Source organism: Equus caballus, chromosome 19 (assembly GCF_041296265.1).
Source record: "Equus caballus isolate H_3958 breed thoroughbred chromosome 19, TB-T2T, whole genome shotgun sequence".
Taxonomy (NCBI): Eukaryota; Metazoa; Chordata; class Mammalia; order Perissodactyla; family Equidae; genus Equus; species Equus caballus.
Window position 1 is genome coordinate 11,965,721 of NC_091702.1, and position 27,309 is coordinate 11,993,029.

General features: G+C 38.3%; 1 protein-coding gene and 1 long non-coding RNA gene across 2 annotated transcripts in view; one reads left to right on the top strand and one right to left on the bottom strand.

The window, feature by feature from the left end:
* LOC111772165 (ral guanine nucleotide dissociation stimulator-like) overlaps window positions 1–27,309 on the top strand; it is a 58,852-nt gene that overhangs the window by 21,911 nt on the left and 9,632 nt on the right. Inside the window, exon 17 of the mRNA XM_070243184.1 lies at window positions 9,240–9,367. The gene's annotated coding sequence lies outside the window, so the exon portion shown is untranslated. The remainder of the gene's footprint in view (window positions 1–9,239; window positions 9,368–27,309) is intronic.
* LOC111772240 (uncharacterized) lies at window positions 11,763–17,891 on the bottom strand. Its single transcript, XR_011429006.1, has 2 exons — window positions 12,981–17,891; window positions 11,763–12,815 (listed from the first exon to the last, which is right to left on the bottom strand). It is a non-coding gene; the product is annotated as an uncharacterized lncRNA (long non-coding RNA).

Sequence of the window (27,309 nt, forward strand, 5' to 3'; positions counted from 1 at the left end):
TGCTTACCTTCAACATACTCACTCTTCTTTTTCTACTTTCCTAACATGAAAACTTAGATTTTTAATTTTAGGTATTTCTTCTTCCCTGACATATGCATTCAATGCTATAAATTTCCCTCTGAATGTTGCTTTTCCTGCATCCCATAAATTTTGATGAGTTGTATTTTTCATTACCTCTTAGTTTAAATATACTTTTATTCCTCTTGAGGCTTCCTCATTTTCTCACTTGATATTTAGAATGTGTCTTGTTTAGTCTGCAAATACTTGAGAACTTTAAATTATCTTGCTGTTACTGATTTCTAGTTTAATTCTATTGCATTGAGAACATGTGTTGAACAGTTGCTGTTTTGTTAAATTTGTAAAGATATGTTTTATGTCTCTGAATGTGGTCTATCTTGGGGAATGTTCCACGTGAGCTTGAGAAGAATGCGTGTTCTGCCGTTCTTGGATGAAACAGTTGTTAGTCAAGGTTCTTCAGAGAAACAGAACCAATCGGATGTACACATATACATATGTAAAGGACACTATTATAGGTATTGGCCCCCAAATTTATGCATTGCAAGCTGGAAAACCAGGAAAGCTGGTCGAGTACTTCGGTCCCTGTCCAAAGGCCTGAGAATTGGCAGAGGGTATGAGGGTCAGGGAGTGGGGGCGATCGTGTAAGCTTTAGCCTGTATCTGAAGGCCAAAGGACCAGGAGCATTGATTTCCCAGGGCAGAAGACAGAGGTCCCAGCTGAAACAGGGAGAGCACATGTGCCCCCCTTCAGCACTCTGTTCTATTCAGTCCTTCAGTACCCACCCATGTAGGGGAGGTCATCGGCTTTACTCAGTTCAGCAATCAAGTGCTGGTCTCTACTGGAAACCCCGTCACAGACACACCCACAAATAATCTTTTACCAGCTGTCTGCTCATCCTCTGACCCCTGTCAAGTTGACACAGAATATGCACCATGAGAGTAGTCTATAGATATCACTCCAATCTGGTTGATTGATGGTGGTATTGAGGTCAACTATGTTGCTGATTTTCTGCCTGCCGGATCTGTCCATTGCTAATAGGCTGATGCTGAAGTCTCCAAATATGATGGTGGATTTGTCTATTTACCCTTGCAGTTCTATCAGTTTTTGTCTCACACACTTGGATGCTCTGTTGTTAGGTACATAGATAGTAAGGGTTATTACATGTTGAAGTATTGACACCTTTGTTATTACGTAGTTCCTTATCTCTGATCACTTTTTTTGTCCTAATGTCTGGTTTGTCTAAAATAATATAGCTATTCCAGGTTTATTGTAATTTGTGTTAGCAGGACATATCTTTCTCTATCCCTTTACTTTTAATCTGTGTTTATATTTAAAGTGGGTTTCTCATAGGCAACATATAGTGTCTTTTTCTGTTCTCTGACAGTCTCCATCTTGTAATGGTGTACTCAGACCATTCACATTTAGTCTGGTTATTGCTGCATTTGAATTAATATCTGTCACGTTTGTAATGGCTTTCTACTTCCTTCTTTTCTTCTTCTTCTTTTCTCCTTCTCTGCTTTAAACTGAGCACTTAATTTTATTTCATTTTATCTTCTTTCTTAGAATATCAATTATAGTTCTTTCTAAAATCCTTTAAGTGTTTGTCTTAGAGTTTGCACTATACATTTACAAGTAATCTAGGTCCACTTTCAAATAACACAATACTACTTCTTGGGTCGTGCAATTCCCATGTAACAGGATATTCCCAATTCCTCTCCCACATTCCTTATAGAATTGTTGCCATTCATTTCACTCATGCCTATGCTGTAAGCACATCATTACTATTAATTTGAACAAACTTTTATCTCTTAGGTCAATTAAGAAAAAGGAGAGATTTATTTACCTTCATTGATTCCTTCGCCAATGCTCTTCTTTACTTTATATAGATTCGAGTTTCTGACCTATATCATTTTCCTTCTTCCTGAAGCACTTCTTTTAATATTTTGCATATGGCATGTCTTCTGGCAAGCAATTCCCTCAGTTTGTGTTTGAGAAACTCTTCATTTCCTCTTTTCCTTTTGAAGGATGGCTTCACTGGATGTAGAATTCTCCTCTTCTCTTGCGTGTCTTCTAATGAGAAGGGCACTGTAATTCTTACCCTTTTTGAACTAAAGTAAGGCTTTAGTTCCTCTCGGTTCTTTCAAGATTCTCTTTGTCTTTGTGTTTGTTCAGTTTAAATATATGTCTGTATGTATATTTTTTGGAATTGGTTGTTTGTGGTGATCTGTGAGCTTCCTGCATCTGTGTTTTGGCATCTGTCATCCATTTCGGAAAGTTCTCAGCTATTAATACTTCACATGTTTGTCTTGTCCTCTCTCTTTCTTTTCCTCCTGTTATTTCCATTGTGGATAGGTATCACTTTTGTAATTGTTCAAAAATTTTCAATATCCTGTTTCCTCCCTCCCCCGTTCTTTTTCTTTTGGATTTCAGTTTGGGAAGTTTCTGTTGGTGTATGTTCAGATTCCCTGATTTTTTCCTCAGCCTTGTCCATCAAAGGCATTCTTCATTCTCTCACAGTGTTTCTGGTGTACAGCATTTTCTTTCGCTTCTTTCTTACCACTTCCTCTCTCTTCTTGCATTAGTCATCTGTTGTTTCATGTTGTCCATTCCTTCCATTATTATCCTTAGCATATTAATCACAGTAATTTTACAGTTTAAGTCTGATAATTCCAAAATCTCTTCCATATCTGAGCACGGTTCCGATACTTGCTCTGTCTCTTCTGACTGTGATCTCTCTCACCTTTAGCATGTCTCGTTTTTTGTTTGAAAGGTAGACATGCTGTATCAGATAATAGAAACTGATGGAACTAGGTCTTTGGCTTGAGGTATCATGTTAACCTGGCTAGCATTCTGGCTGTGTCTAATCTCTACTGTAGCGGCCACTGTACATGACAGGGCATGAGATTCCGCTAATGTCCTTATTTTTTGTCTCCTCTCTTGCCTTAGAGCTTCCTAATGAACTTTTTCGTATGGTCTGTACCTTGTGGCTTTTCTGCTTTTATTAGTGGGTCATAACATATTAGAAACTATCAATCTGTAAAAAACCTCACTCTGGGCTCACTGGAATGATGATAAAAACCACCATGGCATCAGTAAGAACTTTGTTTTATAGCTGCTGTGGGATTTATTCCATCAGGAAAACAGGTAGCACTAAACTGGGGTTTGGTAAGAATTCAGGGTTTATGCAGCACGTGTTTCTATTTAAGAGCTCTGATTCTTCACATGGGTTGGACTGAACTGTCAGAAGCGTAGTCAATGTAAAGAATATTACAGACACGCCAGGTTTTGTCTATAGCTGCCTCCCTCACTTATCCATGGACTTCGTGTCTTCTTTGCCATAGGAAGTGGAGAGGCTGCCGGTTGTTTAGCCTGTGCTTTTGTCCTCACAAGCCCTGGGTGGACTGAGTGTGAGTCAGGTACGCAGCGCAAAGATGCTTTATCTGGGACCCCTGTTCGTATCGTCCTAAGTTTTCTTTTATCTTCCTCATTCCTGTTTCTAATGTGGATACTCCCAAATTAGTTCTAGGTGATAGTGTTTTACTTCTGCTGAGGGTGATCTTTTATTTCCCTGACCTCTTTATTTAGGAGATATTTTACTTTTTAGAGTGTTTGGAAAATATTATATATTTCAATGAATATTTGCCCATATATAATGCCTGCCATCTGACATTGCTTAAATTGGTACCTGTGCAATAAAGAGGAAATAAATTTTTCTTTACTTTAATTTACATGTTCTACATGCACTTTGCTGCTCCTTACTTTATTCCTAGGAGTTACCAGGTAGAATTGAACTAATTAGCCATTTTTATTTGTATTGAAACACTAGAAAAAAGTGTTTGTGGCACATGGAAATTGTAGTTAACTTGGTCCTCCTAAGCATTTTTACAAGAACTGCCTGGCCTAAGTCTAGAGAAGGGGCTCTTGGTTTATTTACCTTTTGTTTGTTCCACCCATTAATCTTCTTAATTTTTAAAAAAAGTTTATTTTAATGAGTCATATTGGCTTATAACACTGTGTAAAGTTCAGGTGTTTATCATCAGGAATTAGTTTCTGTACAGACTGAGTCGTGTTCCCCAGCAATAGTCTAGTTTGTATCCATCACTGTGCATTTGTGTCACTTTATCTCTTTGGCCCTTCCCACACCCCCTTCCCCTCTGGTAACCACTAATCTCTTCTCCTTCTCCATGTGTTCTGTTTATCTTCCACATATGAGTGAATCATATGGTGTTCATCTCTCTCTGTCTGGCTTATTTTGCTTAGCATAATACCCTCAATGTCCATCCGTGCTGTTATAAATGGCACAAATTGTCTACTTTTATGGGAGGGTAGTGTTCTATTGTATATACGTACAACATCTTCTTTATTCATTCTTCCGCTGATGGGTATTTGGGTTACTTCCATATCTTGGCTGTTGGGAATAATGCTGCGATGAATACAGGGGTGCATACATTTCTTTCCGTTGTTGGTTTCTTGATCTTTGGATTGCTACCCAGTAGCAGGATAGCTGGATCGTATGGTATTTCTATTTCTAATCTTTTGAGAAATCTTGATCCTGTTTTCCATAGTAGCTTCATGAGCTTGCATTCCCACTAGCAGTGTATGAGGGTTCTCTTTTCTCCACATCCTCTCAACAAATAACAAGATGTGTTATTTCTTGTCTTGTTAATTATAGCCATTCTGATGTGTGTGAATTGATATCTCATTGCAGTGTTGATTTGCACTTCCCTAATAATTAGTGATGTTGAACATATTTTCATGTGGCTCTCGGGCACCTGTATATCTTCTCTGAACAAATGTCTGTTCACACAATTGTATATATAGAAAACCCTAAAGAATCCCAGAAAAACTATTAGAAATAATCAAAAAGTACAGCAAAGTTTCACAGTCAAAATACAAAAGCAAGATACAGAAATCAGTTGCATTTCTGTGCATTAGTAATGAACTAGCAGAAAGAGAAATGAAGAATAGAATCCCATTTACAGTCTCAACCAAAGGAATAACATACCTAGGAAGTAATTTAACCAAGGAGGTGAAAGACCTATACACTGAAAAATGTAAGGAATTATTAAAAGAAATCAAAGAAGACTTAAAGAAACAGAAAGACGTTCTATGCTCCTCAATTGCAAGACTAAAGATAGTTAAAATGTCCATATGACCTAAAAGCAATCTTCACCTTGAGTGCAATCCCAATCAGAATCCCAATGACATTCTTCAAGATGTAGAACAAAGAATCCTAGAATTTATATGGAACAACAAAAGATCCCAAATAATCAAAGTAATCCTGAGGTAAAAGAGCAAAGCTGGAGGTATTACGGTCCCTGACTTGGAAATATACTACAAAGCTACAGTAATCAAAACAGCATGGCAGTGGTACAGTGTCAGACACACAGGTCAATGGAGCAGAACTGAAAGCCCAGAAACAAAACCACACATCTTTGGATAGACAGTGTTCAACAGTGGAGCCGACAACATTCAACGGAGAAAGGAAAGTCTCTTCTGAAAATGGTGTTGGGAAAACTGGACAGCCACGTACCAAAGAGTGAAAGTAGACCATTATCTTACACCAAACACAAAACTCAACCCAAAATGGATTAAAGACTTGAATGTAAGGCATGAAACCATAAAAACGTTAGAAGAAAACAGAAGCAGTACACTCTTTGACATCAGTCTTAACAGTATCTTTTTGAATCCCATGTCTACTCAGGGAAGGGAGACAAAAGAAAGAAGAAACAAATGGGACTACGTTAGACTAAAAAGCTTCCACGAGGCAAAGGAAACCACGCACAAAATGAAAAGACATCCCACTAAGTGGGAGAAAATACCTTCCTCCTTTCGGAATGAGGAACTGGTTATGCTGGGAAGGCGGCCGCATCGTGATGTTCTTGACTCTGCAGTGAGGGTGGTCTCTGCCCAACAGGGAGGGCAGAGTCCTCCCTTGTCACTGATGGGGAAGAAATGGAAAGAGTCAGGCACTCCTGAAGAAGCTGGAACATAATTTCCAGTTAAAAGTCACCTTTTAATTTTTACTTTCAAATCACATACAAACAAGTTAGACTATGACCAAATATGGCTTATTTCAGCACTGGCGCTAGTGAGATATTCGAAAATCTGTCATCATAGTCCATTATATCACCAAAATGAGGGAGAAAGTCCCACAATCACATAAATAAATAGTGAAAAGTAATTTGCTAAACTTCAGCCAGAATTTTTAATAGAAAGTCTAAGTAACACAGAAATAGAAAAAATACCTACATATGATAGTCTGTTTACCAAAAACTGACAGCAAAGAGTACGCTAAGTAGCAAAAGACTCAAACTATTTTGATTAACAGCCGGGGCTATATAGACGTTCCTACGATTTCATTATTATTTGACATTGTTTCAGATATTCTAGATCTGTGCTGTGCATTAGGGTAGCTATTAGTCACATGTGGCTGTTTACCTGTAAAGGAATTGAACTTCAATAAAATTCAAAATGTTTCTCAGTCTCACTAGGCACATTTATTTTTTTAATTTTTCTTTTTCCTTTTTGAGGAAGATCAGCCCTGAGCTAACACCTGCTGCCAATCCTCCTCTTCTTGTTGAGGAAGACTGGCCCTGAGCTAACATCCGTGCCCATCTTCCTCTACTTTCTATGTGGAACGCCTACCACAGCATGGCTTGCCATGCGGTGCCACGTCCGCAGCAGGAATGTGAACCGGCGAACCCCGGGCCGCCGAAGCAAAACGTGTCCACTTAACCGCTGCACCACCGGGCGGCCCCTCACTAGGCACATTGATAGTGCTCTACAGCTACGTGTGCCTAGTGGCTACTGTGTTAGCACAGCTATAGAACGTTTCCATCATCAGAGAAAACTCCATGGGCCATGCTGTTCTAGAGAATGAAGTCAGAGAAGAATATCTGTGTATATAGTATGAAAGATGAGATTAAATGATCCATCTCTTTTGCTTAACATATGTTTATATACGTAACAACCCAGGAGATTTTAGTAACAAAAATCTCTAATGAATGAGAAAATTTGGATCCAAGATAAACACACAACGACTAATTATCTGTGTTATAGCTGTATACACCTAGAAAGGGAAATGAGACAATCATTACATTTACAAGAGCTGAAAAAACAACTCATAAGCCAGACACAGAAATAGATATACTGCCTGATTTCACTTAACGTGTGGAATCTAAAGTAGTCATACTCATAAAAGCAGAGTAGAGTGGTGGCTGGGTCTAGGGGGGTTGGCGGGAAATGGGGAGACGTGGGTCAAAGGGTACAAAGCTCCAGGGCTGTAGGATGAACACGTGCTGGAGATGTAATGCCCAGCATGGTGACTGCAGCTCAGGATACTGAATTGTGTTCTTGAAATTTGCTGAGAGTTAATCTTCAGTGTTCTCAGCACAAAAAAATCATAACTGTGGGAGGTGTGGATGTGTTAATTACCTTGATTGTGGTAATAATTTCACAAAGTTTACATATATCAAACATTGCATCTTACACCATATTTATATAGATACAATTTGTTTAGTCAAGTGTACCCTAGGAAAGCTGGAAAAAAAATGTAAAAATAACATAAAATACTTTGAATAAATTTAACCAGAAAGACACAGGACCTATATGAAGAAAACTATAAACCATCATTATAAAAATTTTATAAATAGAAAACAACTTCGTGAACTCATGAAAAAGATCATGCAGTGTTCTTTAATGAGCAGTCTTAATATCATAAAAATACCAATTCTCCCAGAATTAACAAATAAATGTAATGTAATTCTGGTTAGAATCCTTGTGAAATTTTTTGAGTGGGAATTGGGTCAAATGAGTAGTCAAGAAAAGTCTGAAAAATAAGAACTCTGAGGAATACCTTGCCTCGCTGGGTGTCAGGGGATGCTCTGAAGCCAGTGTGATCAAGGTGACAGAATATGAATATAAGGTTAGACAACTCGATCCGTGTAACAGAACAGCATCCAGAGTGAGTTCCTAGGATGTGTGAAAGTTCGCGTGTGAGCAAGGCAATGGATCGGTTCAGCAGGAAAAGCGTAGATGTGTCATCGTTGGTACTGGCACAATGGACTGTCCATTTGGAAGAAAAGAAAAGTGGATTCTTATCTCACACAATTTCGAAAACTCAGTTCGGCCTGCTTAATCCTGAATATCAAAGTGAAATGGTCAACATGGCAAGTCTGGTAGAGTGGGTACAGCGCAGGGCTGGAGGAACTCTTTCTAGGGAAGACCGAGTACCCAGAAGCTCCAGAAAAGAGGAGAGACTTATTCAACTATAAACATTAAAAGCGTATTTTTAGAGGGGCTGGCCCCGTGGCCGAGTGGTTAAGTTCGCGCGCTCCGCTGCAGGCGGCCCAGTGTTTCGTTAGTTCGAATCCTGGGCGCGGACATGGCACTACTCATCAGACCACGCTGAGGCAGCGTCCCACATGCCACAACTAGAAGAACCCACAACGAAGAATACACAACTATGTACCGGGGGGCTTTGGGGAGAAAAAGGAAAAAATTAAAAATCTTAAAATAAAAAAAAAAATTCTTTAAAGAAAAAGTGTATTTTTAGAAAGAGAAATATAAATCAGTTTATTCTGATATTTCCAGTTCAACATTAAGATTATAGGGTTTGTACTCAACTTCCTTAATTTTTTTTTTTTTTTAAGGTTTGGCACCTGGGCTAGCAACTGTTGCCAATCTTTTTTTTTTCTTTTTTCTGCTTTATCTCCCCAAACTCCCCCTGTACATAGTTGTATATCTTAGTTGCAGGTCCTTCTAGTTGTGGGACGTGGGGCGCCGCCTCAACGTGGCCTGATGAGCAGTGCCATGTCCGTGCCCAGGATCCGAACCCTGGGCCGCTGCGGAGGAGCGCGCGAACTTAACCACTCGGCCACGGAGCCGGCCCCTCAACTTCCTTAATTTTATATTCATATTTCTTTTATGCTGAAATCTCAGTTGCTAGTAACATTGATAGAATTATTTCTTTACTTTATTCTACAATATATATCTTACAGCTTAAAAATAACAATTCCAGTATTATTATTAACAAATATGATTATTGAATGTCATTTACAATTTCTTTTGGATTCCTTTTGTCTTTGGGGTGTCTCCTACCAGTTTTGTGCAATTACTGTGCCTTAAAGAAACATGGACTAATTCTCTGTGTTGCTCCTGTCAACAGCTGATGTATGTTTAGGAGTCATTTGTTGTTTTTATTGTTTTTCATGTCTTAGGAATTTTTGGTGTAATTTTTATAATTGTGAAAAAAATTACATAACTCCAAAGTGAAAATGATGAAACACATTCGGAGAAGTCTACCTTCCCCTCCTGACCTCCAACGTCCTGTTCCTTCTTCTTAGAGGTAACCATTTTTATTAGGTCTTAGTTCCTACTGCCATTGTTTATTTTGAAAACATAAACAAGTAGTTATATCTGGTCTTATTTTCCCCTTTTCTTTCGTGAAAAGTACCTCCTGTAACACTGTCCTGAACCTTGCTCGTTCCCGTCCTGGTGTGTCCTGGAGATCAGTCTGTAGCAATACATGGAAACCTTCCTCATTTCCTTTGACAGCTGCATGGGGTTCCATTGCTCCAATGCACCATATTTTATCCAGGAAATCTTTTATGATGGACTCATGCTGGCAAAATTTATTGCTGCTGGGTGTGTGGGAAAAAGTACTCTGAAATAATAGGAAATATCTATTTTGGCCTCTGCTCCCAGTTCCTGGCACAGAGTTCCTCAAACCCTTGTGCTCTCCTAAACGATAGAAGCACCAGTAGCGTTGTCTGTTCTAGTGTTTGTTCTTTGAGCCTGGGTCCTGACATGGAGATCCTGAATCCTTTGTAATGTCCTGGGTGGTAACAGCATCATTTGTTCTAACGAGGTGACTCTTCGTGGGCTCCTGAATAACTTCAGGATCTGAGCTCATCACCAGAAAGACCAAGGGGTGATTAGAAGTTAGGCACTTTCAGTCCAACCCCATCCTCCAGGAAGGGCAGAGGGGCAGGAAATGGAATTAGTGTCCATCAGGCCTATGTGATGAAGCCTCCATAAAAATCCCAGTAGTACAGGGTTTGGAGAGCTTCTGAGTTGGTGAACACATTCACATGCTAGGAGGGTGGCACATCCCAAACCCACAGGGACAGAAGCTCCTATGCTCAAGGCCCTTCCTGACCTCGCCCTATATATGTCTTCATTTGGCTCTGTATTCACATCCTTTATAATGCCCTTTAATAAACCCATAAATGTAAGTGTTCCCTGAGTTCTGTGAGCCATTCTAGCAAATTGTCACACTCAGGGAGGGGGTCATGGGTACCCCAGTTGATAGCTGGTCAGTCAGAAGTGCAGGTGACAACCTGGGCCTTTTCAGCTAGCATCTGCAGTGAGGATGGTCTCGTGGGACTTAGCCCTTAACTTGTGAGCTGTGGTGCCCACTCTGAGTAGTCAGCGTTAGAACAGAGTTGAATTGTGGGACACCCAGCTGGGGTCGGAGGATGGCTTGGTGTGTGGAGCACCCTCACATCTGGTGTCAGGAGTGCTGTGTGGCAGTGGTGTGAGAGTCAGGAGGCACCCGGGAGGAAGAGTGTTTTTCCCATACAGGCACCATCACATTGATGGGAGAAATATTTAGCATTACAGCCATGGTAAGCAATCGGGCGACATGCATTAAAGATTTGAAAGATGCATGTAATATCATCTCATTTTTCCAAACAGTCAATGATCCAAAAAACATACCTACTTTATGTATCTACCTATCTATCCATCTGTCTATCTAGGCGTATCTACGTATGGGGAAAATAAAAAGATACCCACTAGCTTGTTGAGATGTGGGGCAGGGGTAGAAGTGGAGAAGACTTAGGGTAACCCAGAAAAAGCAAAAGAAAAAAAGGCTGTGGTTGATCAATAAAGCACATGCATATTCACACTGGTGCATCTAGGAAAAACTGTGTGAATATACATGGAATATTTTAAAAATTATTTAGCAAATATGGGGGAAAAGTTGCCATTTAATATAGCAGTGTAAACTTTTAGGATGCCCGGGAATGAGTTGGATGTAGAGGCCTGTGTGTAGAGAACTTTGCGTCTTACCGAGAAACATAAAGAAGGCTGGACAGAGGCATTGCGTGTTCCCAGGAGGAGACTCGATACTGCAACACTGTCTGCTCTCAAATTATTTTTCCCTGGATTGCAGCTCCCGTAGGATTCTTATGTTGCAATTTGGTGAAATATTCTGTATTTCATGGAAGAGAAACAGCCCACTTTGGGGGACCACAAAAGGTGTACAACAGTAAGCAGGACAGCATGGCAGTGGTGCAACGCTGGGTGGTGGGTGGGTGACCAACTGTCCCAGTTTGCCCGGGACTCAGAGTGCCCAGGACCAGGGCTGCCAGCGCTAAAACTGACACAGTCCTGAGCACACTGGGGTGCCTGGTCGGCGTAGCCGTGGGAAAGAGCGGGCAGCCCAGAAGAGCAAACGTTCACAGGGAACAGAGGGTCACACATCAAGGGGCCAAGGAAGGACTCTGTAAGAGGTGGTGCTCAGAGGAATGGTAACTATTTGGAAAAGAGCAAATCAGACCCCCCTCATACATATATTCCAAAATAAATCCCATATGGTTTGGTGAATTAGATATACATAAAAAGTGAAAACGTGAAACAGTGAGAATCTCTATAGGTAAACATTTCTGCCATTCTGATGTAGGGAAGAACGTTCTAAGAATAAATACAGCAGAAGATACCACAGAACAAAAGACTGATCCATTCGAATATAGAGTTTATTTTTCATATACATCAGGAAACAGCACACATAAATGAGAAAGGGAGATTATAAATTGGAAGGAGGATTTGCAAAAATGAATGCTAGGCAAAACCTGCCTCAGCCAGAGGATCCCAGAGAGCCTTGGCGGCTAACCATGCGGCGGCATCCGGGGTGGGACCCTGGGACAGTGAGGGCCATAGGTGGAACAAGGAAATAGAGTGACGTGTGGACTGTAGCTCGGAATAGGGCGTCAGTACTGGTTCATTAATATCGGCAAATGTGCCATCCCACGGAAGGTGTTCACAGCGGGGAAACTGGGTGTGGGGCATGTGACAGCGCTCTCTACTATCTCCCAACTTTCCTGCAACTCCAGAGCTGTTCTAAAATCAAAGTTTATTAAATATATTCCTGATAAAACTGGCTAATATGTATACTATATAACTATATAAAACATAATAGAGAACTTAATATATTATATATAACATATATGCATACATGCACACATAACATATAATACATATACCATAATGTATAATGTAACATAATATATAACTATACAACATACAAATTAGACAAATGAACATCTAAAGAAACTTGGGCAAAGCATTTAAATAGGTGAATAACAGAATAAATCAGTTTTACGCTGCTAAACTGCCACTGGGTTTGTAAATGGTTTCACGCTTCTGGAAAGCAGTTTGCCAACATGGATTAAGAGCCTTAAAATGTTCACACCTTTCAACTCAGTGAGTCCACTTCAGAGTAACCACCCTGCAGGCACGACCTGAGGTGCACACAGAGTTTGATGGGCAAAGACGTTCTTCCTGGGCTGTGTGTGATAGGAAATAATTGGAGACGTGCAGCACTCGGGGCCTCTCGTGGTCAGCTTCACAGTCTGTGCGTACTCTGAGCCTGTTCAAACGTATGGAAGAAGAGCGTGGCATCAAGTGCGCAGGTTTTGCAGACACATCTGCCTTCAAGTCGAAGCACCAGCAGCGGCCGTGTGATTTGGGGCAAATCACTTCACATTCTTTCTAAGGCCCAGTTCTCTCGTCTGTAAAATAAGGCCAATAACACATGTAATCCATAGGGGTTTTGTGAAAATCAAATGGGATTATTCAAGTTTTTAGCACAGTGCCTGGCAGATAGCTTAGTAAATAGCAACTCACACTAACTTACAGATGAGAAAATGGGAGCAGAGAGAGGACCAGTAACTTACCCAAGGTCACACAGCTGGTGAGTCGTGAGCTGGGACTCAGACACAGAACACTTGACTTCACATCCCACGTTCGTAACCACAACTCAAGTCTTCGCTCTTATTGCTGCAGTTCCGCTGCTGCTGCATAATGACCTGTGAAAATGCTCATGGGAAAACGCTGAGTAAAAAAAGTACATACAAAATTATATGTACTGTATCAATCTGATTTTCCCCTGAAATTTTTGTATGTGTACTAAACATGCATAGATGAAAGACTGGAAGGAAATAGGCCAACATATTAAAAGGATGATCTTTGAGTAAAGCGTTGAGCACATAGGAGATGCTGTGTTCTCGCTGTGATCACTTGTGCTGGTGTTCTGGTGACTCACCTAAGTGCCTTGGGTGTGAAGGCAGCTGTGTTCTTCCTGCTCAGGACTCACTTCCTGAGCTGAGCATTCGCATCCCACTCCATCTGTCTGGGAACACTCTCCCCACTGCTTCTGTGAAGGTGACTTTTTTCCCTTAGCTCTCTGTGTCTCTTTCCCTCTCTTTCCCATTTCTGTTTCTCTCTCTGTGCTGTGTTCTGTGTCCGTATTCCATTTCACCACTTTTCTCCTTAGCTGTGCTCAATCTGCGGTTTAACCTGTCCATTGAGTTTTTAATAGGAAACATTTTTTTATTTCTGGAATTCTCTTTCAAAACTACTTGGTCTTTTTAAAAACAAAAGTCTGTTCTTTCCTCCTGTTTTCACCACGCCTTTAATCGTGTTAACACGGCCATTTTAGCCTGTGGGTCAGGTGATTCCACCGTCTGAAGGGCTGGCATCGAATGCGGCTGCTGGTTCTCACAGGGGCTTGTGGTGGCGCTCTCGTGTGCTCTGTGAGTTTTTCTTGTGCATCGTGCTCAGGGCGGCTTTTCCTGTGGGGATCCTGCGGGAAAGATGTCTCTCTGGAGCCGTCTTTGTTGCTTCTGCCTGGATTCGAGGGAGACCACCAGCGAGGGGTCCTTCATGCTGACTTTGACCTGGAGGATCACTGGACCTTGCAGGAGAGACACATCCTGAGGCCCAGGCCCGCGTGCAAGCAGGCTTGGAGCTCCCCGTCCTCATGGGGGACCTTTCCCTCCGACTCCCCAGGCCCAGGCTGTCTCCACGCTCCTGAGCCGGTTCTCGTCTCGCTCGCCCTCACTGAAGCTGTGGGCCTGTGAAGGCTCCGACTTTCTGCAGGGGTCTCGATTCCAACCCCGGCCGTACTGAGGTCCAAGGCTCTGTCTCCTGCCTCCACGTGGCCACCAGAACCTAAGCACCTCACTAGGGAGATGACCAAGCCACCGCGGCACAGCCTCAGAGCTGCTGAACTCCACGTCCGCTAAATGCTCTGGGCGTGGACCCCTAGGAGTTTCTTCAGTTACTTGCAAACTCAGCTGTATGTTTAACAGGCTGCTGTTTTTTAATCCTTATTTCTAAGTGTGTCGCCCTGTGGGAGGACCTGCAGGTGATTTTGGCCCCCATGTTACTGGCAATGGACCCCAAAGATTATTTTTAAGGGAAAACAGTCTTAGGTGTCAGGCAACATTGACCTAGACATTGTTTTCTTTTAGAAGGTCATCCTGTTTCTTTCATAGGAGCATGTCAGTGGATTTTTTTCTGCCCTATTTCTTCATCTTTAAATAGTTTTTCTTGCCTAAAAACGAAAACAAAACTGTCAGCCTTCCAGTTACCTGTGCTCTGCTGTCTCCTGTGTTTTATTTTTATCCTAATCACGGCACATTTGGCAGGAAACCAAGTTTCTTGCCAGCTTCTTGCAAAGGACTCTAGTGAGGGTGAGGACAGGGATCCATCTCATATATGTGCTTGTAGATACACTATAAATGGGTCTTTTTTTTAATTTCTTTTTTGCCAAGGAAGTTTCACCCTAATCTAACATCTGTTGCCAATCTTCCTCTTTTTGCTTGAGGAAGATTAGCCCTGAGCTAACATCTGTGCCAGTCTTCCTCTATTTCGTATGTGGGTCGCCACCACAGCATGGCTGACGAGTGGTGTGGGTCTACACCCAGCATCCAAACCCCGGAGCCTGGGCTGCTGAAGCAGAGCACGTGGAACTTCAACCACTCGGCCACAGGTCAGGCCCTGTGAGTCGTTTATAAAATGAGGAAAATGACCAGAGTAATGATTCCTAACTTTTTTAATTAAGATTATGATAGTTAACAACCTTGTGAAATTTCAGTTGTGCATTATTGTTAGTCATGTTGTAGGTACACCACTTCACCCTTAGTGCCCTCCCCCCACCCCACTTTCCCCTGGTAACCACCGATCAGTTCTCTTTGTCTTTATGTTAACTACCACCTATGAGTGGAGTCATACAGAGTTCATCCTTCTCTGTCTGGCTTATTTCACTCCACATAATACCCTCAAGGTCTATCCATGTTGTTGTGAATGGGACGACTTTGTTCTTTTTTATGGCTGAGTAGTATTCCATTGTATATATATATTTATATCATATCTTCTTTATCCAACCATCAGTTGCTTGGCACTTAGGTTGGTTCCATGACTTGGCTATTGCGAATAATGCTGCGGTGAACATAGGGGTGAATGGGACTTTTGGAATTGCTGATTTCAAGTTCTTTGGATAGATACCCAGTAGTGGCATGGCTGGGTCATAAGGTATTTCTATTCTTAACTTTTTGAGAAATCTCCATAATGTTTTCCATAGTGGCTGCACCAGTTTGCGTTCCCACCAAAAGTATATGAGGGCTCCTTTTTCTCCACAGCCTCTCCAACATTTGTCACTCTTGGTTTTGGATATTCTAACAGGTGTAAGGTGATATCTTAGTGTAGTTTTGATTTTCATTTCCCTGATCTCCCTGCCTTTACAACAGAAGTAAATATTTAAATGATGGTTATTTCTTGCTATTAACCCATGACCTATGTTAATTACCCATGCTTTATAAATGCTCCTTGTTTATAGATTGTTTCATTAGGTTAGTTAAAAAGTAACTAGGGAGAAAATAATGAAAGGTGAACTGAAGTCAAATGCAGACTTTCAACTTTAGGATATCACCTCCACTAAAAAGCCTTGTTCATCCCAACAGGTGTACTTCAGAATCCCATTAACTCTGAATCTTTCTGAAAAGATTGCAGCTTCTATTTAACTGTCTTTTAACATCAGAAAGGTTTTAAAAAATTAAAACCAGATTAATCTGGTATTACTGATATTAAATGATTTTTCCAAATTTTTATTCTCCTCTTTTGCTTATACATTACTTGTACTTTCACAAACTACTGGAATAACTTTCAATTTCACTTTATTAATGAGTAGAAACTGTTTAGTGTTGAGAATAAGTAGTAAAAGTTCCCTATCATACACTGAGGGATTATCCAAATTTGGATCTCTGCCTTCAGAGAATATATTTCCTCAATGCAGTACTTCTTAGAATTTTTATTTTTTAAAGAGAAATTGTAAGAAAAGAACTCGAATTTCTTGCTAAAAGTAGGTATATTTAATAATACAAAGAAAATTGGTTAGTATATTTCTCTATAAATGTGTATGCATGCACAAAAATTGAAAGTTATTATATGTTCAAACATAACTTTTTATCTTTATCAAAAGTAGAGGTTCATTCTAGAAAATAAACAAAACAGAGGGAAGAGTAAAGGGGGAAAATCCTACACATATAGAGCATGTTCATTTCTTAGTTTATTGTTACTTCTATAAAAATAAGATATTGCAAACTATTTTAAATCAAGCTTTTCCCCTTCAGCAATATCTGGTGAAGATCTCTAAACGTTATCTGGTGTAGAGCTAATTTATCATTTTCAAATATTTGAAACACAAAAATTTGTGCTATTCCTTATTGATTAATAGTCACTTTGATTCTAGTCACTTTGACTCCAATATTTCAAAAATATACTTATAATTTATCTTTATATATATTCATTTTATTTCCAGCAGACAGTTCTTAAGAAAAGAATTGACGGAATGAAAGATGTATAAATATTTAATTTTCACAGAAGTTGCTCCTCTATTTTTCTTGGAACACATTGTGCATTTTCAACTTTTTAATTCAGGCTTCTTAGATTTTTATATCTGGTTATATTTTTGGTTTAATTATTACAGTTCTTTCCTTAAAAGGTGCCAATAATGTGCATGCTGACATCCCTTTGCCAGTTTACCATTTTCTTTCTACTCATGTTAATATTTTGCTCATTTCACCTTAATTGTGTCTGCTTTCCTTGGCTCTACTATTCAAGCACTTGCCTTATTTTCATTAGTGATTATTCTGTTACTCATACTTCTGATTTGACCTTCCTTTCTGTGATGGCCTTATTTTACTCTTCAACATTTGTTCTTGAATTATTCTGTTTCATTTTGTTATTCCTTTCCTAGATTTTTTCTGTGAGCCACTCATTCGCTTCTATAAAGATAATTGCTTCATTATTATTTTTTTAAATTCACAATAATATGCAGCCATACTTCCTTTGTGGCAAGATCTTTAAGGCAGTGTTCTCTCTTTGAGATATATTAATGGTTTATTCATCCTTTTCTTACCTACTTTATATGTACATATATATATAATATATATTAACACACATATATATATTAATTTGTTTTATTTTTAGTTGTCACTCTTCTTTCTAAAAGTTTCTGTCTTCCTGGAATATTCAGAAAGTTCATATGGGGAGCAGCAAGATAAATATTCCTAATTCCCATGACACAGTTTTGTCTTTATGAATTAGAGTCTATTTAACATTTTTCCTCTGAAAAAAAGCAGATATCTCTGAAGAATATCTCACCAAACAATATGCCCTTTCTGATATATAGATATATATAGATTTTCAAACAAGCCTAAACTAAGGCTGTTCTTTTAAATGAATCTTAAAGGTCATCATTTTCATCATTGCAGTGGCTATTCTTCCTGAAGTTTTCATAATTTTTCAACTAGTTTCCAATAAAATGTTGCTTTCAACACCTTTCTCATGATAGAATTGATGCTAGGTTAATAATTTTCAGCATAATACTATGCATCAAATTTAGATATATAGGACAGACCTGATGGCACAGCGGTGAAGTTCACACATTCCGCTTTGGCAGCCCGGGGTTCACCGGTTGGGATCCTGGGTGTGGACGTGGCACTGCTTGGCAAGCCACGCTGTGGTAGGCGTCCCACGTATACAGTAGAAGAAGATGGGCATGGATGTTAGCTCAGGGCCAGTCTTCATCAGCAAAAAGAGGAGGATTAGTAGCAGATGTTAGCACATCTGCCTCAAAACTAATAATAATAAATTTATATGTATATATTTCATCCATGTGTACATATATATATTTGTTAGGTATATATATAAAGTGTGTATGTACGCATATATATGTGTGTGTAGGTGTGTGGTGCATAGTGTGTATGTGGATACCTACATACATATGCACACAGTACTCTGGGGTACATATTTAATGTTAGTAAGTTTCCTTTGTAGGAAAATTTTAAAAAATGAATATATGGGTACATCTCATTATTTATTTACCCTTGTAAAATGCTCATTTGTATTGCTTCTAAGAACTGAATTGGATTTTACTATGTTCTTTTTGTTGGCAATAGCTCTGTGCTTGTCTAGCTCAAGTATATTTACTAACCATTTAATCTCAGGTTTTGGATTATTTGATGTACCTTAATACTGATGACATATACTCTTATGAGAGGAAAAAAAGAATAATAAAATCTACCACAAATGTACAAGAATTCTTTTCAGATTCTGTGTAAAGAAAGTCCATGGCAATATGTTATTTTTCACAATTGAAAGAGTAACCAGATATATAAGCATTTGGTGAATATATGTTCACTAATGTAAAGGAGAAGCTGAAGAGGAAAATATAAATACTACAAAAATGACCTAGGAATAAGTCAGTATTGAGTGATAACAAGTTCAAAATAAAATTTGATTTTTAGGTCAAGAAAAGCGAGCAACTAGAAAACATTTTTTGATATAGAGTAGAGGAGATTGTCAGGGTTTAAATCTAGTTTTAGAGAAGTGTTCCTGAAAACAGCCAACTAATATGAATTGCTATAGGGGAAAGACAATAAGATATGAATTCCTATAGGGGAAAGATAATAAATGGGCTGATAGTGGGACAATATACATATCTATATACATATATATATATTAGTAAATACAAGAGAAAAATAGGATTGCATTTGAAGAAAAGATATGTGATTGGTTACACTTTTTTGCTAGTCTTTTTTTATGCTGTCTACTTTGAAAATATATAAAGACAAAGCTGGCCATTTGAATAAAGTAAATATTCACCCGAGTTTCCTTACTCAAGCTACTTATTACTAAGTATTCATCTCTATTATCTCTAACATTCCTCCACTGAAACACATCTCACACATATAAAAGAGTGGTTATCACTGTGTCTGGGGGATACTGGTGTCAAGTTTTTCTAATTCTAACCAAAACCCAAGTGTGTGAACATCTTTATGCAGGCCCATTCCAGCGTCACCAGGGAAACATCACGCCATCAGTGAGATAATGAGCTGATAATAAAGATAGCAGTTGAATAATAGATCTAACACAACATAGAGATACAGAGCCAAGAGGTGATTTGAGGGAAAGAGCAATGACAACAACCAAAACACAACATTAGTCATGTGCAGTGATGGAACAAATTGTACACTATTCTAACATCAAGATATGATGTTTGAATATTGCTGGCCTTGGTACTGATTCGTGATGTTCCCTGCATGATATAAAATAGAGTTCTTATCACCCCTTTGGCCTTCTGTCTTGAACTTTCAAGTTTTAGGAGCCAAATAAAGCAAAGGAATTATATTATATGATGTAACCTATCTGTAGATCCCAAGTCACTTCTCTTTGCATGTGTGGAGAGTGTAAACTTTGAATAGCTGAAGCATGTTCAGGAGAACAGAACAACTTTATAAGATCAATCACAATCCATGATAATTCTTTTGTGTGTATCACAGTAGGTATATTTTATTATAGTAACATAGTGCTCAAGTTAGCCTAGCTAAAACACTAATGGAATATATTGGCCGTGTTAGTGAAAAATATGAAGTAAGGTTGGCTTCGGGCTTGTTTTGTTTCAACAGTTAAAGTATGTCATCGTTATCTTGTTTGTTTCCATCTCTCTCTTTTACTAGCTGACATTTCGTCTGAAGACTGACTTACCGTTATGATTACAAGATGTCTGCCAAGAGTTCCCAGATCTTCATTATTCTGTAATGAACTAAAGAGTAAGATTGCCAGTTGAAATTCAGAGCACCCAGTTAAATTTGAATTTCTGATAAACAGCATTTTTTTTTGGTATAAGTGTGTCTTATGAAAAATTATTCATTGTTTATCTAAAATTCAAATTTAACTGGTCATCCTGTATTTTACTTGCTAAATCTGGCAATCTTACTAAGGGAAGAAATACAGCTTTGCTTTGGGAAACTCTTAAAAACTGAGGAAACTTCTTTTCAGAAGTTCTCTCAAAATAGCTTCTCATGTTTCATTTTCTCAATTTTGTCATGCATCATACCTGAATAAGTAATCATTCTCAGGAGATGAGATTTTGAATGTTTTGTTTAGACTGAGCTGCATGTTGCACTTCATTTTCGGAGAAGTATAACCATAATACCCTAAAATTTGGGGTGGTTATGAAGAGTAGGATACTAGCTAACTGTTGAGGAAGTGACAGCAGGAGTTATATTTCAAAATATAATGGCAGAGGCAATGTAACATAATTTTAAATAATACGGAATTTGAAGCCACACTGTGTGGATCTTCTGTGTGTTAGCAATGTAACCTCGGGCAAGCTGCTTAACCCCTCTGTGCATCAGTTACTTCACTTTTGAAACTGGCCTTATAATAGTATCTACTTCATGATAGTTTTTATTTAATGTATATAAAGTACTTAAACAGTAGTTTGCCTATAGAAAATCTTTATCTTATGATAATCAGCATAAGGAAAACACACCTCAAAATGACATTTTGGAAAATCTACAAATGAATTATCATTAATTCATGAATGTCCTAATTTAGACCGAGTGGAAGAGTACCCTTAAAACTTATTTTTACTGATGTTTCTTGAGCATTTTGTTGGAAGAAAATTTATTGGAGCTGTGGACATCAATTTAGATACTTATTGAAGTTTAGCTAGTACCCAATTGTGTAATTTTCTTATTGTAGCAACAACAGTTAATATGAGATCTATCTACTTAATAAATTGTCGTGTGTACAATACAGTATTGTTAACCATGATCGCCATGTTGTAGAGCAAATCTCTAGAACGTCCTCATCTTGCGTAACGAAAACTTTACACCTATTGAATAACAGCTCCGATTTCCCCCTCCCCCAACCTCTGGCAACTACCATTCTTCTCTCTGCTTCTATGAGTTTGACTATTTTAGATAACTCATGTAAGTGGAATAATGTACTTACTTGTTCTTCTGTGGCTGGTTTATTTCACTTAGCATAATGTCCTCCAGGATCATCCCTTTTGTCCCATATGGCAGCATTTCCTTCTTTTTTAAGGCTGAAAAATTCCATTGTGTGTATATGCCACGTTTTCTTAATCCATCCATCCATTGATGGGCATTCATGTTGCTTCCATATCTTGGGTGTTATGAATAATGCTGCAATCACACAATCACACAAGAGTCCAGGTATCCCTCTGAGATCCTGATTTCAATTCTTTTGGACATATACCCAGAAATGGGATTTCCGGATCACACGGTAGTTCTATTTTTAATCTTTTGAGGACCCACCACACTGGTTTCCATGGTGGCTGTCCCATTTCTATTCTCACCAAGAGTGTACAAGGGTTACAATTTCTCCACATCCTTGCCAACACACTAAAACAGTATGGTATTGGCATGAAGATAGACATATAGACCAATAGAACTGAAAAGAGAGCCCACATGGGTAATAAGAATACACAATGGGGAAAGGATAGTTTTTTCAACAAATGCTGGCAGGAACACTGGACATCTATATGAAAAAGAACGAAATTGGAACCTTAACTTTCACAATACACAAAAATCAACTCAAAATGGATCGAAGACTTAAACAAAAATCTTGGAGCTGTAAAACTAGAAGAAAACACGGGGGGAAAGCTTCTTGACATTTGGCTTAGCAATTACTTTTTGGATATGAAATCAAAAAGCAAAAACAGATGTGGGGCTATATCAAACTAAAAAGCTTCTGCACAGCAAAGTTAATAGCCAACAAAATGAAAGGCAAGCTATAGAATGTGAGAAAATATTTGCAAACTATATATCTGATAAAGGATTAATATCCAAAATATATAAGGAGCTCCTATAACTCAATAGCAATAATAATAAAAACAATATTCTCATTAAAAGTGGGCAAAGGACTTGAATAGACATTTATCCAAAAAAGACATACAAATGGGCAACAGGTATCTGAAAACGTGCTCAATGTCACTAAGCATCAGAGAAAGGCAAATTAAAACCACAATGAGGGGCCGGCCCGGTGGTGCAGCAGTTAAGTGCACACATTCCACTTCGGCGGCCTGGGGTTCGCTGGCTCGGATCCCGGGTGCGGACATGGCACTGCTTGGCAAAGCCATGCTGTGTAGGTGTCCCACATATAAAGTAGGGGAAGATGGGCACGGATGTTAGCTCAGGGCCAGTCTTCCTCAGCAAAAAAGAGGAGGGTTGGCAGTGGATGTTAGCTCAGGGCTAATCTTCCTGAAAAAAAAAACCCACAATGAAATATCACCAGACACCTGTAAAAATGTGACTATTAAAAAAAGTCATTGTTTCATAATTTCTGTAAATAATAAGACTAAATTATTCGTAGCTTTATGTCATAACTTCATCTTCACAAGTTCCTTACCATAATTGTTCAGTAGCCACATATATTTGCATATTCTCACAGACTAAGGTCCAGTTGAAAATTAGAGACTATCAAAGGAACAAAATGGAAGTATACTAATCAAACCTTATATTGATGCAATCTCTATCATCTTATCATATGTATTGGTAGCAGAGAAAGAGAGTTCCATGCATATTCTTATTCCACTTTTCCTTGTAAGAACCGCATAATATAGTAATTAGGTATCTAGTGAAATCTGAAAATTTATTCGGCATTCTGACATTGTCTTAGTCCATTCAGGTCACTATAACAAAATGCCATAAACTGAGCAGCTTATAACCAACAGAAATTTATTTCTCACAGTTCTGGGTGCCAGGAAGTCCAAGATGAAGGAGTTGGCAATTCGGGGTTTTGTGAGGGCCCAGCTCCTTCGATGGCTGTTTTCTTGCTGTGACCTCACGTGGTGGAGCACGCTGGTGCCTCTTTGATGAGGGCACTAAGTGCTTTGCTAACTACTTCTGAAAGCCAGCACCTCCAAATACCCTCACAGTGAGGATTAAGTTTCAACATATGAATTTTGGGGCAACATAAACAGAAAGTCCACAGCAGATATTAAGAAAAAGTTTAGTGTCTTCATTTCTTTCTAACTAATCTGTTATTTGCTGTGAATTCTCTACCCGTAAGTAGTTTTCTGTAGCAGGCATAGGATGGGAGTTTTGGGGGACTTTGAAAGAGTCAACAGAATCCACTGGATTTATTTTAATGTTTTATACACAATCTCTGTTTGGAAAATGCAAGGAAATTTCGGTGTTTTTCCTATGTGTTCCCTTTACCTGGCCCTGTGTTCATGGAGTGGAAGAGTTGAAAAAGGCTGTTAAGATAGAAAGAGAATGTGGCAATGAAGAAAACAGAGAATCTTCAGACTGTTAAGATAGAAAGAGAATGTGGCAATGAAGAAAATAGAGAATCTTCAGATGCATAAGGTGGCCTCTAGGTTCTCCTGGGCTGGTGTACTCCAAAGAGGGTTTGGCTCAATCCCATCCCTGGGTGTGCAGCTGGTAGATGTGTCTCATGTTTACGGCTTCCTTATGTTGGATCTCATCTCTTTTTACATTAATTTAGGCTGGTAGTCCTTATTAGTAATCTTTGCTGCTGCCTCATCATCCCTTGGCCCTTATCTCTCAATGTCTGCCAGGTTCTGCATTTGGATTCTTGCCTGGGTTGCCTTCGGCCTCCATGTCAACAGTGACTTTTGCCTTTTGAGCCCTAGCACATTTATTGAGGTCTTCTTGGCTCTCAGTATGGTTACGTCTATTGACTCTAAAAAGCACGTGGAGATTTCTGGGTCTCACTATGCTGAAAGGAGATGAAAGATATTCAAGAGTGTCAGCTACTCCCTCTTCCCAGATAACAAAGCTGATCCTCTCTCTTTTCTTTACTGGAACCCTCCGGTGTGGGAGAAGAGCATTGTGTGGAGTATCTCCTTCATAAATCTCAGATATCCAGTGTCTAAAGACATATAAAATACTTTTATTACAGGTTTGAAATTTGCACAAGTCAGATTAAGACATCTGCCTAGATTCTTGCTTTTATATATGTGGCTTACTTCCATAAAATCCTGGGACCAAGACAGGTGGTGTTTCCTTCTTTTCTTTCACTGTCTGGTTGGGGATTCCCTTATGCTAAACTCTGTCTATGATCAGGTCCTCAAAGCTTAGCTCTTGATACGATAAATGCAAAGAATAGGAATATAGGAAATAATTTTTTTCTAAGCTTTATATTCAAAAGCTAAGTAATTTTCTATTCTTCACTATCTTGCAAAAAAATCCATTCATGCATATAATTAATGAATTCTTTAAGATATTTAAGAACACAAAGGATGAGTTCAATGTTAATTTGTATATACGTATAGACCTATATACATATATATGTGTATTTCAAGATATTTCCTTTGGTACATTAATATGTAGAGAGAGCAGAATTCTCAGCTGCTACACATTTTTGGGGGGAACATGATCACATTTAAAGAAAACTTGTCAAAAATGTTAAAAAAAGGGAAAAAATGTTGTAGAAGCTTGCTAGTGGCAAATAAACGGAGGCAATCCGTAAGGGAAAGGCTCCCTCATGCAATATCCCTAATGATCACTTTGCTGGGCTTTACAAGAATGATTCTTTTTAGGAGAAAATTCCCACAAATTTTGTTAGAATCTTAAAGTAAGTGAAAAAACAGTTTTACAAATTCTCCTCTAAATTGCTTAATCTTCTAGCTTCTTGCCAAGGGGTAATTTGGGGGAAATAGCTATGGGATATCCATATTGGAATATCCATATTTTGTACCCCTTATCTGAAAGATGGTAAAGCATTTGCCTATAAAAATAAAGGAGGAACTTAGAATTATAAGGAAAAAAAAACCTTAGCCACCATCTCTGTCAAATATGATACTATGTTTTATATTTGAGATTTTCTTAGCCAAGTAGAATTTTAATTTTGATTTTTGCATGAGAATGCTTCTTTTCAAGTACTAGTTATACCACTTATTATTAGAGACAAGTCACTTACTCTTTCTAAGTCTCAATACCTGTATCTCTGAAATGGCTCAGGTGGACAATATATGAGACAGATGGAAAAAATGTTTTATTTTTGGAACACAAATACCCATTGTATGTATTAACATTAAGGATATAGTCATCTGAAAAAAATCTGTTTTGTGAGTGTTTGTAGAGACTTCTATAGAGAGAAGAGGTGTTAGATATTTTTAATTGGTAAATAAACAAGGTAATGAGCTCTATTTTATAAAAGAAACAGAATAGTAAATATAAATGACAAGACTTTTATCCAGATTAGAATACAAAAATATTATTATTTGACAGAGTACATTTAACATCACTTTATTTTCCTTACAGTGGAATTGGATTTTAACAGACGTGGGTATATTGGATATATATGACATGGAGTATCTTAAAGGTGATGACATTTTAAATGGTTTTCCAAAGTGGAAAATAATTTTAAAAAGAAAAAGCAAAGACATAATTTATTTTCTGTACCAGATGAAGCAAGTGCATAGTGTACAGTTTTTTTTTCAAGATGACTTAAAAGAGTATGTTTGCTATATTTAATTTTTTGTCACTAGATGGCATACTATATGTAAAAATAAAGAACTTATGACAGTAATGAGATTAAATTAATGGCAAATAAACGCAATTGTGTAAATTGTCAGAGAATACCGTTTAGTTCAAGTAACAATAACCCCTTTAAAATTAAAATTCATTATGTAAGGCTTTATCTCAAGGTTATTTTTGTCACAATAATTTAATGATAATCATGTGTAAATCTAAATTTTCATTTTTAAGCACCAATATGGATATAGTATACAAAAATCATTATATTCCAGTGTAGAGTAAACTTGGAAGACTGTTACATTGAAATAAATATCAAATGAATGAAAATAATTTTGTTTTAAAAAACCTCAATTTAATAAAGGAGGAAACATTTATGTGCAACATATAGTGAATGCTGAAATTATTTCAGTCATTCATGTGTTATGTATTTTAATAATGCTACTAGAAAAATAATGTTTTCAATCTAATTTACTCTAACCTACATTAAGTTTGCTGGCATTGTCATGAAAGAGAAAGACGTGAGACCTAGTATTTTCATTATTACTGCTGCATACAAACTACCCTAAATGCGAAGGTTTTTAAAACAACAAATTCTTTGCTCTTGAGTTTTTAGTTTTTTTATTTGAGCAGTGTTCAGCCAGAACAGCATATCTCTAATCTATGTGAAACAACTTAATTGGGGCTAGAAGATATCCAGTAATTCATCGTGGCTGATTGTTGGCTGGAAACTCAGCCGGGACTGTCAACTAAGGCTTAAATTTTCTTCCACATGGTTATCTGGGCTTTGTTCCACTTCATAGCAGGATAGATATCAAGAGAGAGGACACAGAACTTGACAGTCTTCTAAGAAATTAGGGCTGAAACCAGCACAGAGTCACTTCCGCTATGTTCTATGAAACACTCACAGTTCTGGTTACACAGTTCAGATTCAAGGGGGTAGAGAAACAGACTACAGGTTTCTGAGGGGAGTGACGAAGAATTTATAGTTCTCTTTAATCTGCAATAGTCTGCCCTCTATCCATAATTATTTACATAACACTCACCTTTAAAATACCCTATAAGACATAAAGATTTATCTCATTAGTCATCATACTCAAATCTGGAGTATTTTCATTTGTTTCAGGAGATGCAGATGTGGGGGTTGTTTTTAGATGTGGTTTCTATTGGTCTAAAAAAACATGAAGTAACGTGAAAAGTTTTTTGCCCTCCATATACCCAAATAAAATGACAGATATAGGAAAAAGGTAATGGACACTTTTATTCAAAAAGGAGGAGAATGGGAGGCAGAGAGAAATCATTAGTTCGTAGTGATTCTGAAATCTCTGGGTGTGTATTGCCAGTTGCTTGATTAGCGCTCAGTGCCGCACTCTGGGAATGGTTTTCTATGGCTCTTCGTTTCCCT